Source organism: Anastrepha ludens, chromosome 4 (genome assembly GCF_028408465.1).
Source record: "Anastrepha ludens isolate Willacy chromosome 4, idAnaLude1.1, whole genome shotgun sequence".
Classification (NCBI taxonomy): domain Eukaryota; kingdom Metazoa; phylum Arthropoda; class Insecta; order Diptera; family Tephritidae; genus Anastrepha; species Anastrepha ludens.
In genome coordinates, this window is record NC_071500.1 from 46,138,942 (window position 1) to 46,155,395 (window position 16,454).

The 16,454-nt window shown below is 38.6% G+C and overlaps 1 pseudogene; it reads left to right on the plus strand.

Annotated features, from left to right (window-relative positions):
- The first annotated feature begins 5,477 nt into the window (after nucleotides 1-5,477).
- The window catches only part of LOC128861815 (uncharacterized), a 135,470-nt pseudogene continuing 124,493 nt past the window's right edge, over nucleotides 5,478-16,454 (plus strand).

Below are 16,454 nucleotides of genomic sequence, written 5' to 3' on the forward strand. Positions count from 1 at the left end.
GCAAAGGTCCAAAAATCTTACGCAGAATCTTTCTCTCGAACACTCCAAGCGTCGCTTCATCGGATGTTGTCATCGTCCAAGCTTCTGCGCCACACGTTAGGACGGGCATGATGAGAGTCTTGTAGAGTGTTAGTTTTGTTCGTCGAGAGAGAACTTTACTGCTCAGTTGCCTACTTAGTCCAAAGTAGCACTTGTTGGCAAGAGAGATTCTACGTTGGATTTCAAGGCTGACATTGTTATTGGTGTTAATGCTGGTTCCTAAATAGACGAAGTCTTTTACAACCTCGAAATTATAACTGTCTACAGTGACGTGGCTGCCGATACGCGAGTGCGCCGACTGTTTGTTTGAAGACAGGAGGTACTTCGTTTTGTCCTCGTTCACCACCAAACCCATTCGCTTTGCCTCTTTGTCCAGTTTGGAGAAGGCAGAACTAACAGCGCGGCTGTTAAGGCCGATGATGTCAATATCATCGGCATACGCCAGCAATTGTACGCTCTTATAAAAAATTGTGCCTGAGCGATTAAGTTCTGCGGCTCGTACGATGCTCTCCAACATCAGGTTAAAGAAGTCACACGACAGCGAGTCACCCTGTCTGAAACCTCGTTTGGTATCAAACGGCTCGGAGAGGTCCTTCCCAATTCTGATGGCGCTGCTGGTGTTGAGCAACGTCATCTTACATAGCCGTATTAGTTTTGCGGGGATACCAAATTCAGACATCGCGGCATACAGGTAACTCCTTTCCGTACTGTCGAATGCAGCTTTGAAGTCGACGAAAAGATGGTGTGTGTCGATTCTCCTTTCATGGGTCTTTTCCAAGATTTGGCGTATTGAGAATATTTGGTCGATGGTAGACCTTCCAGGTCTGAAGCCACACTGATAAGGCCCAATCAGTTGGTTGACGGTGGGCTTCAGCCTTTCACACAATACGCTCGCTAGAACCTTATAGGCGATATTTAGAAGACTAATCCCGCGGTAATTGGCACAAATTGCAGGATCGCCCTTCTTATGGATTGGGCAGAGCACACTTAAATTCCAATCAGCAGGCATGCTTTCATCCGACCATATTTTGCATAGAAGCTGATGCATGCACCTTACCAGCTCCTCGCCGCCATGTTTGAATAGTTCACCCGGCAGTCCGTCGGCGCCCGCGGCTTTGTTGTTCTTTAACCGCGTTATCGCTATTCTCACCTCGTCATGATCGGGCAGCGGAACGACAACTCCGTCGTCAACGATTGGGGTATCGGGATCTTCACTTTCTCGGTGACATGCGCATCTGTCACTGTTTAATAAGTTCGAGAAGTGTTCCCTCCATAATTTTAGATTGCTCTGTACGTCAGTCACCAGTTCGCCGTCTTTGTTCTTACAGGAAAACGCCCAGGTCTTAAAACCTTCTGTAAGCCGCCGAACTTTCTGGTAGAATTTTCGGGCGTTGTTCCTGTTGGCCAGCATCTCAAGCTCCTCGCACTCACGTATTTCCGCCTCCCGTTTCTTCTTTCGGATAATACGTCTCTCTTCCTTTTTCAGCTCTCTGTAGCGATCCCACATGGCTCGCGTTGCGCCCGATCGCAGCGTGGCTCTATAGGCGGCATCCTTTCTTTCTGCGGCAGCATGACATTCCTCGTCGTACCAATTGTTTTTTCGGGCTCGCCGGAATCCGATTTCTTCTTCGGCGGCGGTACGTAGAGAACGAGAAATGTTGCTCCATTGTTCGTGGATGCCGGTTTGTTGGGCAGTACTCTCTGAGAGCAGGAGTGAGAGTCGAGTGGCGAATCTTCTGGCTGTCTGTTGTGATTGCAGCTTTTCGATGTCGAACATTCTTTGCGTAGGTAGATGCACGTTTTTTGCTGCACAGAGGCGTGTGCGCAGTTTGGCTGCAACTAGGTTGTGATCCGAGTCGATGTTGGGTCCTCGGATCGTACGTACATCTAATACACTAGAAGCGTGTCTTCCATCTATCACAACATGATCGATCTGGTTTCGTGTTTTTCGATCAGGAGACAGCCAGGTGGCTTGGTGAATCTTCTTATGCTGGAATCTGGTGCTGCAGACTACCATGTTTCGGGCCCCGGCGAAGTCGATCAGCCTCTGTCCGTTGCCGGATGTTTCGTTGTGCAGGCTGAATTTTCCGACTGTGGGACCAAAAATTCCCTCCTTGCCCACCCTGGCGTTGAAGTCGCCAAGCACGATTTTTATGTCGTGGCGGGGGCAGCGCTCATAGGAGCGTTCCAGGCTCTCATAGAAAGAATCTTTGGTAGCATCGTCCTTCTCTTCCGTCGGGGCGTGGGCGCCAATTAGCGATATGTTAAAAAAACGGGCTTTGATGCGGATTATTGCGAGACGCTCGTCCACCGGAGTGAACGACAGTACTTGACGACGAAGTCTCTCTCCCACAACAAATCCGACACCGAATTTGCGCTCCTTTACATGGCAGCTGTAGTAGACGTCGCAAGGTCCTATGTTTTTCTTACCTTGCCCCGTCCATCGCATCTCTTGGATGGCAGTGATGTCAGCCTTTACTTTCACGAGGACATCAACCAGCCGGGCAGAGGCACCTTCCCCATTAAGGGACCGGACATTCCAGGTGCATGCCCTCAAATCATATTCCTTATTTCGTTTGCAGGGGTCGTCATCAGTATAGGGAGGTCTCATCCGAGGCTTTTTCAAACTTTTCATTGGGGGGGGGGATTTTTAAGTGGTGGGTCCCAAACCCAACGCACAACCAGCTATCCTGGAATGTTTCGCCTTCTCACGTTAGCTCACTCCCGAACGGGTGTTCGGAAGCTACCCAGAGGATACGTGGGCTAATCCCGGCCGTTTTGAGCTGCTTGAACCATATGTAGAAGAATCGTCCTGGCCATTCCCAAGTGAATGGCGATCAGTAACTTTCCCCACTTGCGTGGACTTCTACACATGGAACCATCCTCCAATCCTCTCTAAACTGATTGAATGTATTGCAAAGAACATCATTTATTTAGCGGTTAAGTCTTTAATTGACCCAAAGTAACATGGTTTTGTAACTGGGCGTTCTACAGCTACTAATCTTGCTGTTTTTAGTGAATTCTGTATGTACTCGTTTTCTAAAGGACTCCAAGTTGGCTGCGATTACACCGAGTTCTCAGAGACATTCTAAAAAGTGGCGCACCAGATTCTAGTAAACAATTTGGCTTGCTTGAGTTTTCGCCCCACTTTTCTGCAATGGCTTAAGTCATATTTGACGGACAGATGGTGTGTGATTAAAATTGATGTAGTTTCATCGAACCACTTTGTTGTTACTTAAGGTGTCCCCAATGGGAGCATTTTAGGGTCACTTCTTTTTCTCATTTTTTTCAATGGCATAAGCAAATGCTTTACTTTTTCTAATTTCTTTCTCTTCGTGGGTGATTTAAAAATTTTCTCATCTGTTAAGGAATCATAAGATGCTCAGAAGCTTCAACTCGTTTTGAACAATCCTCACCGTTGGTGCACGAGGTTGCCTCTGTCTTTGAATATTAAACAATTTTTCGAGACTTCAGAACATTTTTAAAACAACCTACACCTCTAATAATGCAATACAAAGTGTAACAGAGTTTAAGGATCTTCGAGTATTATTCGATACGAAATTTTCCTTCAGTGGTCACATTAATATTATTCTTTAAAAGCGTATTCGGTTCTAGGCTTCATACCTATAAACCGCTGTTGATGGCTCTTGTTCGTTCTTACTTAAAGTACCCTGTTACCATTTGGATACCTTACGACCAATTTTTGATTAACAGAATAGAGCGCGTTCAGAAAGTTGTTCTTCCCTAAAATTTGAGTTCCATCCTATAATTCTCGGCTAGAGTTAATTAATTTAGAATCTCTAGAAAAGAGAAGGACAGTCCTTTTACTTTCGGTTATTTTCAGTGTCGCTAATGGCATCGTCGACTGTTCAGATCCACTTGAGCGGTTAAGCTTTAATGTTCCAGAAAGAAGTCTTCGCAATTATTAACCTTCTTATAGGGAAAACTTTAAGACTAAATTTGCGAGTAATGCACCTGATGCTCGGGCACTTCGAGACTATAATTCATTGTCTTATCAATTAAGAATCAACTTACTTTACCTTGACGCCAGACTCGAGGAAAATGATTGGAGAGCGCCCATCTGCGATTATAGCTCCCCCTCCTATTTATGGAGTGCCTCTTGATGTTGTTTCGCTAATGGAAGGCCCTACAATTTTAAGCCGACTCCGAAGGACAGATATTTTTCATAAGGAGCTTTTTCATGGCAGGAATACCCTCGGAGGTTTGCCATTGCCTGTCTGCCTTGCGACCTCTATTCGAAAAAAAAAAAATTAATTTCGGTATTTTACGGAGATTCGAACCTACGTTCTCTGAATTTCGAATAGTAGTCACCACATATTACATATACATAAACTTTTAATAAACTGACTGGGTCGCCAGGCAAACCTTCTTCATCAAAATGCGACTCGCCCAAAACGTATTATCTAAAAATGCAATATTTACTAATGCCTCTCAAGTGGTCTTTAGGTGGTCAGTCGGATACTTACCAACATTTAAGAATTTGAGCAGGTATAACACAGACTAATGCAAAGTAAACATTCATATCGTATAATGGAAGAAATACTAAAAAACCCCGAGAGCACTTTTCTGTGACTGACAATGCAACTTAGATGGCTATTTCTTTGTTCTATCTATAAAAGAGAGCTTTGCGTACTAGAGGATTAACAACTCATTTAAACTTCAAACAATGCATTATGAGTAGCACCTAAAGCTTGCACTTCCACACAATGTAATTCCAACATTATGGGCTAGTTCAAATCAAGCTAATTTGACCTAATCCTAAGCAGTAAGCAGATAAACGAAATACTGAAATTCAGTTCTCTTGGCTCCTACTTTTTACACACCCCTGATAAGACACGTGCATACATTATGTACGAGTATGTATAGGGTAGGTATAAGGCATATTTAGCAGCTTATGGAACTTTTATCACATTCGCAATACCTAATCGTTATAGCAAATTTTTTTTCTATTTTCCTATCCTCCTCTTTCTCCACTCTCATATAATCGCAATACAGTGGAGTGTTGCCTGTCTAATTCTTTAGTCTGTAGCCACATGCTTGGCAGTGCCCTCCTTGCCGCTCTTGTTAAAAAAGGCAAAACAAAATAGGCGCATGAAAGTCATAATACAAATAATCTTAAACATCTACTTATAGTGACATTTCAGCTAAATAATATTTCCGTTTTTAGTTTTCACATTATTTAAAAACTTTTCTTTCCACTTCTGTTATCATTTAAGTGATGACAGTTGATCCTTTGGGCGTGCCAGTAATTTCTATGTAGATTTTAAAATTTAGTCGTTGGTGTTAGCAGCGGCAAATGCAACATAAAAAATAGCAATCATAAGAAGTAAGGAAGTGGTGAATTCGGTACGGGCCGAACTTTTATAGCCACGCACATTTTAATAAAATTCCATTTCGGGTGGCTGCAAGTTTTTGAAATGAGAGTTAAAGCTTGTATTGCCAGACGTACGGACAGCAATTTTGCGGGTGATGTTTTTAACCGATCTCAATAAAAATTTTGTCAGATCTAAATGAGCCAAAAAATAAAAAAAAGTTAGTAAGTTCAATTGTGAGCTGATATTCAGTGAAAAAACTGCAGATAGGGAGATCGATAATACATAAATACAAAGATGACAATAATCTCATGGATGAAGAAGTCTATATTCAATTCAAAGTTAATCTAAAACGGGAGCGTTTCTGGAATTATGGTATCACAACCGTTTCATTTTTCTGCGAATGATAGCAGAATGTATTGGTCGGGAAAAGCTTTACTCATCAATTTTCGGCTCTATTAAAGAACGGCTATACAAAATGGAATTAGTTTTGTACTCTTTTAGTTCCTAAACTACGTTGCGACGTTGTCTGCCTGGTACTTGCAAACACGACAATGTTCGTTCTGAATAAATGTGTCATCAAGAACGAAATCGGTAGACAGTACAATAAAGGTTGTGTGCAGTTCGCTTTCTCAAGCATTCTTTATCCGCTGCAAGTTGTTTCCACTTGCATGCCAATAACAAGTTCGCGTTTAATGGTAGGAAGGCCTCCGGTGATGCTAGAATACAATACTAACGCGTGGAGAACTCAAGCGTAGTAGCCCATTATATTGTAAATCTTTCGAAGTCTCTTCAAAAGTTCTCACTGACTTTTCGCCTTTACTCACTACTGCAAAATTAACTACAGTCAAATTTTACTACAGTCATATTTCTTTGGGTTTATCACTTTTACCAAGTTTTTTTTCTTCTGTTTTTTAAGTTCCCGTTATATTGGAGCTGGGCGCGGTTAATAACCAATTTCGTGCATTTTCAATACCAACCTACCTTGGACAAATAATAGGTATTGTAATATGCGAAACATGTTACTTTTTTCTTGAGCTATCGCGCTTACGTGTGGACAAACGGACGGACGGATGGATGCACTAACACGACTAAGTAGGCTCTTCTCTTCATTCTGAATATTTTAGTATTTATTTGGTATATTTACAATGGACATGTAAACAAAATTATAATACCCTTGTATTCATTTGTATGTGCGGGTATAACAACAACTGCCAACACAAGTTGAGATAAGCTGAAAAGAACTTTCGGATTTGCATCACTAATGAGTTTTACAGCTATAGCGGCGAGTTGTCGGCGCTATTACAAAGAATTTGACTTGACTTAAAAACACATTAAGATTGTACCTACAACTTAATTTTGCACTTCATAAAGTTCCAAGCCACCCCAAAGTTTTAGCCATTTTCAGGATAATAAAATGTAAGGGGCGCGGTTACGATGTCTACGTTAAGGTTGAACAGGTTAGTGATTTTCATATAACGAAAAGTCAGAGCACCCCTAATATGATACATTTGCATATATTTATGTATATATTTTTGTGTTTCTCCTTGCGCCTGTTTTTTATGCAATTTCGTAATTTTGAAACTTTTCTGCCGCCGTTTGTGTTTACTTGCGTTTGTGTGTATGTGTGCCTGCTTATATACATAAGTAAATACTTTAGTAAGCACAAAAGTTGCAAGTGCAGAGAAATTCGCGCATATTTAAGTACATATTTATTTCAAATTTTAAGACCGCAAAATTTGAAATTTTCACAACATTTGTTTGTATTAAAGTTGTTTGTCGCATTAAAAGTTGTACGAGCGAACAGTTGGCAGTAAGTAATGTGTTGCATAAAGCACTGAGATAAAATAATTGCAACAGCCTACTTGCTATGCAGCAACTGCTGCTGCATGCATTTGTGTATATATCAGCTGCATCACTCAAGAGTTAGCCAAGTGGAAGTGCACCACTCCGAGCGCCATGGCGTTGCCTCAAAACCTTTTAAACTTTTGTTTACCGCCTTCTTTTTAATAAGTTTTCAGTTGCTCATGGAAATTTTGTTTTTACATTCATATGTAATAGTTGTGCTGGAGTACCTGTAGTACATGTATGCATTGAAACATTCCCAAAGGCTTATCCTCACTTATAATACCGGTCACTAATTTTAAAGCCAAAAGCACTCATACTACAGAAGTCCATTTCGGCGACAGTACTGAACTATGAACTACAGAAAAATGAACTATTGTATTCGGGTATGATTATTATGGTTCAGATATCAATTATGATCTTGGGAGTTCTGGTGTGGTAGCCAACCCTTTATAAGAAAACGTCAATCAAGAGGCTAAATAGTATTCAAGGAGCAGCTAGCCGCAGTGTTACTGAGACGCTCAAAACAATGAATTTTTTGCCAATTAACCTATATTGTACGCAACTAGGCACCAAGGCGGCGCCAAGATTTCGGGAACCATCCATGCTAAAGGCAAACCACCTTGGATATTCAAATATGCTTGGAATGTTTTCTGTGTACCTAACGCCACTGACTTTTGTGGCGCGATAAATAGAAAAAATACATACCTAGACAGGACTTGAAAAATTCATTTTCCATTCAGAGAAAACTGGGGAAAAGGTGCTATATATAATAGAAACGTGGTCAGTATATAAATTGATGGCTCAAAACTCAATGATCAAGTGAGAGGTGGTTTATAATCCGAAACTATAAACACCAATATATCCTTTCGCCTTCCTGCTCATTACTGAGTATTCCGCATTGGGCTCGTGGCTCCAAACTGGGCAGGACCAGGTCGACATACTCATGCCATACGCACCATTGTAGAAATACCATTACTGTTGCAAATTCCAACTGAAAACAATTAAACAACTGCGCTATCAGTACATAAGAGCCTACTTAAATTAAGTAGGAAGGATTTAAGTATCGTAGTAGGTCTTCTGTCATATAATAGTAGGTGTTGGCACTGTATAATAGGAAGATATGACAATATATTAGGGGTACCATCCAATGACTATTGTAGACGCTGTCAGGATGTAGAAGAGGAAGGTACAGTTGACCACCTTCTATGCGGGTGCATGGCTCTGTGTACGAGACGCGTGAGATTGCTCTGTCTCTCTTTTCTAGACAACATCGCGGATGTAGCGAATCTCAAACTAGCTAGACAGATTTTTAAGGACTATACAATAGTTTAGAGAGAACCAAGTAGAGTAAGGAAAGGATAGTACTGGTGGTATCACAAACGCCTCTAACTGGCCTAGGTGTGTCGAAGGGCAGCCACTTGACCTAGCCTAACCTATGATCGACCTGATGGTTTACTATTTTATCACTTCAGGGCCACTGCATAACTTGGTTAAACAGTTTAAACTTAGATTAAGCTCTTTCCACCTCTATGTAACATTATTATTATTATAAGGGATTAAGCGCTGCAGCCGAAAAGATATATTGTGTCCCTTCTTGGAACCACAATTTTTCTCTGATCTAAACTTTCTCAGTAAATTTTAGCGTTTGCTCTGATTTATAGAGCTGTATTTCCTCCTCTTGTAAAATATATGTTTACCCAGGTGTTTGTACCTCTTATGAATTAGTGTTGGATACGATGCTAGCATACGTTTGGCGGTTATATCATCTTACCTTCTTACTATCATCATAACCTGCAAGTCCCATTGGAGTATATTACCAGTTTAGTCAGATAATGATCCAATCTTTAAGACCCTGTAGAATTTCTGTAATTATTCTAAAATTATTCTTAATTATTTTATAAAATCTTTAAATTGTTTTAGGTTAAATCTACCTACTATTAATTTTGATAGCGTTAAAACTGGTAGCTGGTCTCAGTACGATATTCCTGTATAAGAGAGAAAAAGTTACCCTTTACTAGGACACAAAATGGCTCTGGTTACCTCCCCCTTTTCTGGCTAATTTATCTGGAACTTTCTCCCCAATAACTCCTATGTGGTCTGGAACCCATGGGATATGTACCAGATTGTTCTGGTCTAAGATATTGAACCCTTGAAGATACTCCAGCATCAGTTTTGATGTAACCTGGAAAGAGTTGAGAGCCTTTATTGCTGCTTGTCTATCAGTAAGAATAATTGTGTTATACTTGCGTTCAACTTTCAAGTGGGTAAATCTTTCTATTGCGTAGATTTCTGCGAATATTTGTATTCTTGCATAGCGTATGATTACCTTTCTCATATTCACTTTCGGTGAAGTTACCGTCTGCTTGTATGAGGTTGGTCGACAATATTCTTATAAACTTTTAAAAACTTGTGAGGCTGTCATGTTACGCTTTCTTAATCTTCTCATAGTAAAGAGTTAGAGCGCGTTTGCGTTCGGGCTTGGATTTCCTTCAAAAACAAAAAAAAAACCAAGTGGATCCTCACAGTTCTTAATTGCTGTAAATAAATTATCTGAAATTACTATACATTTTTTGTTTTCGTGATTAGAAGCTCATGATTGGACAGAAAAAGAAAAAACCGGTTTATATCGGAAATTATTACCCCACTTTTATAAATATTTTGTATGAAAGTTGTAAAATTCCATGGCAATCAATTTGATTTTCAGTGCATTCAGGATTTGGTTATTTACGTTGTTTATTTCGATTACCTTTCTTATCACGTTTGATCGAAATTTTAAGTTTTGCAATAATTTGATTTGGCACAGTACCAACAACTCACTCAACTAACTTTTCAGCTACTGGTTGTGAAGAACTTTTATAGCTGCATTTTCGCTGTGCTCGCATACAAATTTTCTGCCTTTTAATAAAACTACTATTGGTGGTTGTTATTATTATTGTTGTTGTTGTTTAGAGTGTATAATGGTTGCACTGAACCATATCTAGATCCTTGTCCCGTTCGAATGCGGACTGACTCAAAAAGGATGGAAAAAATGCAAACACACAATCTGCCGACACAAAAAAAGTACAGTTCGAAACTGACAACCAGACGTGACGAAGGCTACTCCATAGTCTAAATAAGTTGTACGTGCATACGAGTTGTTGCCAGTAAATAGTTGTTGTAGGTACGTAGTCATTGCGAAGCAATTTTCTGTCTATTCTGTTAAGTAAGTTCATCCGACTGCTGCTTGTACTAGTTTTATATTATTTTTTTGCCGATTTGTGGCGTCTATCTACCTACAAACTGGCAAGCAGTTGATGCACTTTATGCAACCACCATAACACGACCACCCACCTCTCAGCAGCTATTTCGCTCATTTGGGCCCACCATCAACCGTCTTTTCGATTGCCTGCCAAATGTTGGTCTGCGAAATATTCGATATTCCAGCTTCGAGTCTACTTGATTGTATTTATTCCTTTATTTATTTTTCTGCTTTTTTAAGTTTTACTTCTCTACAGTTCTATTCATTGTTTGCATATGTTAGGGCTATAGCCTTTTTCGTAATATTTCCGCCTTTCGCCAAATTTTACTGCGGCTATACACTGCCAGAAAATATTATAAAAATGAATTTACCTCAGTTTAATGAATCAATTGCGCCTTTTTGTTTTGTATCTCACGGTTATTGTTTATCGTATTTTTTAACCGCAGGATATGACAAAAGTTTATGTGTAAATACATTTTCATAGGAGAAAATGGACGAAAAAACTACACCTGGTTTCGAATTTTTTGTATTTTATTCTTTGAGGGTGAGACTTGGTAGATTCACATGCATTGAAGAAATAAAAAAAAATATTACAACTTCTAAACCTCATGAACGAGGTCGAATATTATTCGAAATATATTCGACACTAAAATCTCGGCAAATGGAAAAAATTCTTATTTTAAAGTTTTTCATAAGAAAAAACTACTGAAAAATACAATTTACGAACTTCCTACTATTTATCTGTAAAAAAAAATTTTTGCTGATCCGGTTCGCTGCTCAGAAAGCTCATCGCGAAAGGCGGGCATTGTGAAAAACAGTTCATAGCTTCTTCATCAGGACAACAACCCCAGGTGCATGCGTTAGTACCGTTCGAATCTTCGTACCGTTCGTATCTGCGTTGTATGAATCTGTAGCTTTTGATGACTTTACTCTGAAGGTTTTTTGCGTCTGCGTGTTGCGCCCTCAAATATTCAAGAAATAATTTAGGTAAGTGAAAAAATGAAAAAGTTAGGAGTTTTTAATTTTACATAATTTTATATATTATAATACAATTACATTCATTTTAGCTAACGAACAATATGCGTTGAGTTTTGTCTAATGCAAATAATTGTATGCGTGTTTTACATAATAGCAGAGATGTTGTTTACCCCAGGAGATTATGGGACTTCTTTCGGTTATGCCTTGTCTTCCAATTGCTTAGGTCAGACAGTACTGAAGCTTTGCTGTTTGATATACTGCTGAAGGCTACCCATGTCTGACTTAGAATACATTTATATTGTGGCGGCGACTGATTCGATGTCAAGATCGCGTTCAAGTAGCAAGTAAACCAAGAAGCATTTGTAGTCCACCTTAGCACTTTATTCTGAAAACTTTGAATCTGCATTACATTGCTGGAACTTGAGCAACCCCAAAGTTGTATTCCATATGTCTATACAGGTTTCAGAATTTGCTTGAACAGCAGAACTTTGTTGAATATTGATAACTTAGACCTTTTGTCCATGAATCAATAGAGATTCTTATATTTGATTTCCAGTGCTTCTCTATTTTCTTAATATGTTCGTTCGTTTATGCTTAGCATCTAGAGTCATACCTAAAAATCTCACAGTGTTACGATGCGATATTTGGACGCCATTTAGGTACAATAGTAGATATCTTATTTTATTATAAGAGAAATTTATATGGGCTGATTAATTTAATTTTTAATATTATTCACATAATTTCATACTTAAATTAAAAAAGTAGATCATTAAATTTTATAAAAAGTAAGGTTGGTGCTTCTTAGGTCCCAACCTGTTTCTAAAAGGGTCATACATTAAATTTGTGTCACTAAATTTCCTAGATTCGCAAAGTTTCCTCCGTACACTTGCTAGTAGAGCGACGAATATCTGCATGCACAACATTATTCGTTTCGACTGATGCCACACTAATAAAGCAGGTCTTCAGTAGGTCTTTATTTTCAACAAGACGGCGCTACGTGCCACACAAGAAACGAAACCATTGATCTTTTACGCGAAAAGTTTCCGGAACGTGTTATCTCTCTCAAAGAGGTGATTCCAATTGGCCACCGAGATCTTGTGATTTAACACCTTCTGACTTTTTTCGATTCAAGACCTCAAAGCCACTTTGCACTTACGGAAAATTTCATGAAAAGGATATTGTCCAGTAAGCGTGGTCGTGGTGGTCATTTGCTTGATGTTATTTTCCACTCCTAACGGTACACATTTTTCTTTATAATGAAATAAACATCCGATATTTTATATTAAAAAACAGCATTTTCCTTTGATTATCAAAATAACACCTCTTATTGAAAACCACTATACAGTAGGTTCTGTTTTTATGCGGTAGATACGTTCCGCAAGAAACAGCATAAAAAAAAACAGCATAAAGAAAGCTACTAGTTCTATAGTAAAACTATAGATACGTTTCAAATGCTAAAACCGCATAAATCTGAAATAATGTAATAAAATCGCATAAAAAAGGGCACTAGTCCCATATTATAACTATAGATACGTTCCATAGACCGCATGAATCTGAAATAATTAAATAAAATCGCATAAACAAAATATTGTATTTTTGAAAATTATATCTTTATTTAAGAAACGTCAGAATCGAAAAATAAATTTAAGTCAGAAATAGAATCAGACAATACCCACATGTTGCGCGTTCGTTTAGGATTTTGCGTAAAATCACTTTCGTCACTTTAGGAAATGTACACGTCTGATCTAGATAGTTATGCAAGCGGTTCCATACTTGTAGGGTTAGCATTTCTGATGTAATCTGTGATGAGTTTTTGCTTAGCTGGTTTAGAATCTTGTTTATATGTACAATTCTCGATAGATCTACATGCATTTTGTAATTTAAAAAAAAACCGCACTATTTCAAAACCGCATAAAAAAAAGCCGCATAAAAACAGAACCTACTGTATATTTAATTCGCGCTTACACTCTATATTCGGTATTTGGCCGAGCCCCTTCGTCAATTGGTAGTGTGCGTTGTAGTGCACATATGCACATAGAATCTTTTTCCTTTCTTTCTAGAATCTTTTCTGCCAGTTCCGAATGATTTTTCATGAGGAGGTTTTTCATGGCAGAAACATATTCGGAGGTTTGCCATTACCTTTCGAGGGGCGATTATTGAAAGAAAAACTTTTTCTAATATTTTGATATTTTTGGCGAGTCCCAAGCTTAGCGCATAATAATATATCTCTGGCTTGCTTTGTATCCACGTCACTGTTAACAGTTATGATTTCGAGGCTGCAAAAGACTTCGTTTATTTAGGAACCAGCATTAATACAAACAACAGAGCAGATGGCATCTCTCTTGCCAACAACTGCTACTTTGGACTAAGTAGGCAATTGAATCGTAAAATCGTAAAACGATGCAGTGTTTGAGAGAAAGATGCTGAGCAAGATTTTTGGGCCTTTGCACGATGGTGATGGCAAGTATCGCAGGCGATGAAACAACAAGCTGTATGAGTTTTGCGACGGCATGGACATAGTGCAGCGAATAAAGATCCAGCGGCTACGTTGGCTGGGTCATGTCGCCCAAATGGATACAACCGCAACGGCTTTGAAAGAATTAGATGCAGTACCAGCTGGTGGTAGCGGAGGAAGACGAATACCTCCTCTATGTTTGATAGATCAGGCGGAGAAAGACTTGGCTTCATTTGGTTGCCCAATTAGTGTCGGTTAGGATGAAAAAGAAATGAATGGCACACTTTGTTAAACTCAAGAAGAAGAAGAAGGCTTGGGAAGCCATCATAAATCGTTTAACGGCTGGTCAATACTTCCAAATTGTAGACATTTACTTTTAAAAACAAGGAAATGTTTTCGCGAAGATCGTAGAGGACTGGGGCATCATCGGTTCTTATTTATTTTTACACACGTTACGGTGAATAGCGATAGCTATCGGGACATGGTGAGTAAATTTTTGTTTAAAAAATTTATCAGTTCCAGCAGTTGGTTCCAACTGGACGGCGCAATTAGCGCACTTAACAATCGATTTATTGGGCTGATCAAATAGGTCATATAACTTGTAGCCGCGGCGGTAATGTGCGGCATATCATATTCAAAAATAGATGTGCCGAAATGATAATATATAATTATCAGATTATAATAAAAAAATGCATTCAAAAAATATTTCGGTTTTGTATTATCATTATGTTCTAAAGGTCTTAAAAAGCTCCAGTTACGAGTACATACTTGCGCAGGTACAATCCTTGTGCACAAGGATTTTATAATTTTGTAAGGGTTGCATTAAACGGCATAAAGCCACCGAGAAAAATATTTATTTATTTATATACGGATATGTAGGATGTATGGACATGTATCGCAATTTTTTACAACGTACTTATTTATATTTTAACTTCATTTTGTAACAAATTTTATGCATGAGAATTAAAAATATTGTTGGGTTCTATTCAATTTTAGTATAATAAAGTGCAAGTTTGAAGTGGCTTGAAATACTTGTTGATTCTTGAGAAGTTTTTCCCTTCACGGTGTTGCGCATTTTCTGCATAACGCTGTGCGAAAGTAAAAGTTATCTAAAAGAAAATATTGTTCATATGTATGTAAACTATAGATTTTACTTAGTAATGCTGCGCGCGTAACTTTTAATTTTCTCGCCAATTCAGTTTTAAAAAGGTTTAACATTTTCAATAAAAAATTTCAAATTCGTATGCCCACTCTATGATATGAATACGAATTTCAAACGAAAGATGAGATATCCACCTATTGAAAATAAGTTGTTTTTACTTCGTAACTTCATTTTCCATGCTGTTTTATAAAAACGTAAAAAAATAGCATTCGTTAACAGTCAGACGGCCACAGTAGCCAAATTAGTTGGTGCGTGACTACAATTCGGAAGGTTCGAATCTCCGTGCATGAATCATCAAAATGATAGAAATATTATTTTCTAATATCGATTGCCTCTCGGCAGTCAATGGCAAACCTCCGAGTGTATTATGGGCCATGAAAAAGCTATTTACAAAAAATCATTTGCTGTTCGGAGTCGGCTTAAAGCAGTAAGTCTCTCCATTTGCGGAACAACACTCCATTTGCGCACGCACACCGAAAGTAAGAGAAGGAGCTCGGAAAAACACCCAATAAATCATGCAACCGTCAATTATATAGACACTCGTATTACTCTACATAATATTGGTGACTTTCTGTGACTGTCGACTGAGCACCAGTATTATTGCTATCACAAGAAAAACTCGGATATACATAAATTAATAATGCTTTCGAAGTCACTATAGAAAAAGTCTTACTCGGAACCCACAGTTTTTGTCTAGCGTACAAACGTAGTCAGTATACAGATGTGCAAAGCAAGCAAGGGGCATTAAATTTTGGCTTCATAAAGTAAAATTTTTACGCTTGTTATAAAACAGCTGCTATAATCGCAAATATGCACACATACTCTTCCACATCAAACTACTTACACGGTTCGATGCGAACTCCATTTCCACTATCCTTTCATCTGAAGCGGATACTGAAGGCAAAAAAGAAAGGTTGGTGCACATTATCATATCCTTTATACCCTTTGCGCTACTTATTAGCGTTGTTGTTATGCTATTTCGGCTGCTATTACTATTTTCTTTGGCTTATGGGGCGGCTTATATTTTATCATAGAGTTATAACGTAAGTGAATGTATTAAACATTTTTATTCGCCTCGTGCAGATTTTAGTTTCGCATATTTTCGGCCTTTCTGGGCTCATAATCGATTCAGTACACAAACTAAACAAACAAGTATATTTTATGCGCCCAGTACATAAATACATGTATATATGTATGTATGCCTTCTAATCATTCATTCCTTTGTGTATGTTTTTCTTATAAAGGGTCTTGAAAACGACGCGCCTAGGTGTTGTTTTAAAATAAAGGATGAACCAATTTAGATTATTTTAGGTTTCATTATTTTTATTCAAAATATGGCTCTTAACAATTACGCGCCTACAAATAAAATCCGCCAAGCAGTCGATTCATGAATGGCTGATT